Here is a 3,222-nt window from a genome sequence, read left to right on the forward strand (position 1 = left end):
TATGTCACCTGATGGAGTCATGTCTTGCCACTGTTGCATTGGCTTGCTTTTTTTGGTGTCTAAAAGACACTTGACATTCAGCAATATCATTGATTTAACTGCACTCTCAGATGAGAACAAAACTTGAACTGAATTGAGCTGAATAATGACACACACATTTTGATTCTGCTTTATAGCTGAATCAATTTGTTTTTCATATTCATGAATTTTGCAACATCGATACTGTTATTGAACTTAACTGAACTGAACTTATTTATTTCAAAGTGACTTAACTTTACACAGCTATTGAATTGAACTAAACCAACACTGGAGCTGAATAATGACACTATTGTTACAGGGTACAAAAGCTGTGACTGTAGCAGTACCTTTTCAAAAGGTACTAATATGTACTTTTAAGGTAGTTATAAGTACCCTTTAGTGGTAAATAAGGTAACAAATGTTGTACAAAGGTACCACCCCAATGACAGCTTTTGTACCTTTTTTTTTTTTTTTTTCTCAGAGTATACCAGAAAACAACCTCTATTATATAAAGCGCTATAAAAATAAAGGACTTGACTTATGAAAATCTGACCTATCATGCTATATTTGTGTCATTGTAGTTTATGTTTATGGTTAAGCTTAGGATTGTGGGTTAGTTTAAACAATTGGTAGGTCATGCTGAGCTGGTAGATTGTTTTAGAACACGTATTACTGTCTTTCACTGTTATCATTTTGAAGATGAAAGAGAATCACTTTATTAGTGAACACATCTGAAGCATAGCCTCCTTACTGTACAAAATAAGTTTTGAAAATAAAATAAACCATTATGCAAATGCAGTCTGTTAAAAAGTAATAGTCTTTCTCAAAACAATAAAAATAAACTAGATAATTGTTTAACTTAATTTTTTTTTTTTTGGGATAATTCATTGAATATTTAAATAATGCTCATAAATGGCTGTTGAGATAGTATTCTCAAGTGAAATAAGTAGAGGCTTGGACCCGGAAACAGCAGTCCTTACGACATGAATTAACAAGAGGATTCTCCCCAAGCCGTCAAAACTGATGTCATCACAGTGAGAACGTTATTCCAGAGCAGAAGCCAATTTTCAGTTTTTGATTAAAGATTATGACGGCAGACAATTTTTTTTTTCCAGTGTATTGACTTGCATGGTTTAATTGTTCACCACAAGACTAGTAATGTGCACTAAAAAGTAAGTAGGGTCATTTTTGATTTCATAACGACTAATCATTTTCAATACCACTGGCAAAACTACCACATACTGTATACTGCCATATAGATATTTTAATATTTAAAAACAATTTTGTCCATTAATTTTTTCAAGGCAATCATTATTTCAAGCTTTGAAATTGGTTTAATCCAAGTCTTCTAAAAAGACACATTCGCTTTATATGATGAACAGATTTTAATGCAGGCTTTTATTTACATACATATAAATATTGATCAAATACCATAAAAAAAAATCTCAGTCTTAAATATTTGTTCATTCTGTGTATTTGTGTCTTTAAAATAGGGTAACTTTGTTGCAAAAGCTTACAGCAAAAGGAAGCATGATTTCAAATTTGATTTCAAACAATTGAATTTGCAAAAAAAGACAAGTACACATTCAGTAATACAATTATAAGCAACTTACCTCAATTCAGTTGAGATACTCGAAATATGACAACACTGAATTTTTATAAGCAGTGATTTAAGAGCCATATATGTTAGGCCTATTTATTTAGATAAATGGAACATCAGATGGCTTTGACATTGAATTACTGTACAATGTAGTGATGCAGTTAGGCAGACTAGGATATTTATATGTACAAATCATACAAATATCCCATTCCAAAACATTTTAGCATAAACTTACATTGTAAAGAAATGAAAGTTCCATCTTTGTTTGTTGAAAGACTTTCTGGTGCATTTCACTTATAGCCAATAAAATTTCCAAGTGAGAGGACAGGCAGCTCATTTGTACAAGTTAGGCCTATTTGAGAGCTCGCGTCCAGTTTTCTGCGATTACTTGATTGTGTTCTTATGTTAGCTACAATAAATCGCTCGCCACATTTGCGCGGGAATGATTAAAATTATGCGGAATACCTGCAATCCCGACATTCAGACTCTGTAATCGACAAGAGGCGGATGCGTGTCAAACTCACTGGAGAGTAAAGAGCGAGACGCAGCTTGTATCTGTGTATATTCAGTAGATAGCCAACTGTGGAAAATGAGTAATGGAACCGTGTCAGATATTTCAGTATCGGTATCAAAATATAGATGATAACACTACTATGTAGTTTGTTTCTTCAAACTTTGAGTCCATAAATGATGCTGAGCTCCCTCACTGTCTGATCAGCTCTTCACCTGCTGCAGCGGCGGCTTTTCCTGCTTCAGATATCAGGGCTGTTATTGGTCCCTTCACGATTGGATGTCTTTATTGGCTACCGAAGTGCCATCGAAGGTTTGAATATCAATTCAAATTGTGAGCGTACTAAGTAACGAACTATGATTTAAAAGTAACGAAGTAGATTATTTTGCTTAATTTGTACTTAAGTACAAGTAAAAGTACAGCTTTAAAAATATACTCAAAAAAGTACAAGTACCCCAAAAAACTACTTAATTACAGTAACGTGAGTAGTTGTAATTCGTTACCTCCACCACTGGAGTGGACATGTGCCGATTGGGGCGCAGACCACGTCTTCACGAGCTGTTCGTGGACATCGGGGAAGAAGTCGGCCGACGCCCTCGAATCAGCTTGCCGGCTAGAGGATCTAAAATACCAGGAGTCGAGCTTACTCTGGATTCCATTCTGAGAAGGCATGGGGTGTCTTTTCATTTCTACGCTGACGATACCCAGATTTATTTACCTATTAAGAGAAATGATCCTTCAGCACTTAGTACTTTACTAAGGTGCTTAGACGAGGTCAAAATCTGGCTAGCTCAAAAATTTTTAATGTTAAATGAAGGTATAACAGGTGATTGTTTTCAGTCCTACTGATCATTCTCAGGCTACCAGCCTAGATCTGGGCAGCATATCGGCCTTCAGATCTTCTCGAAATCTGGGTATCCCCAGTGCGAAATCTGGGTGTCCTTCTTGATCAGTCATTAAAATTGGACAAACATATCTCTTCTGTAATTGGTTCCAGTTTTTACCAACTCTGCTTGCTGTCTAAAATCAAACACTTTTTATATGCAACGATGTTAGAGATGGCTGTCCATGCTTTTATTACTTTATGCTTAGA

This window comes from Sinocyclocheilus anshuiensis, unplaced genomic scaffold (assembly GCF_001515605.1).
Source record: "Sinocyclocheilus anshuiensis isolate Anshui unplaced genomic scaffold, SAMN03320099.WGS_v1.1 scaffold746, whole genome shotgun sequence".
In the NCBI taxonomy this organism is placed as follows: Eukaryota; Metazoa; Chordata; class Actinopteri; order Cypriniformes; family Cyprinidae; genus Sinocyclocheilus; species Sinocyclocheilus anshuiensis.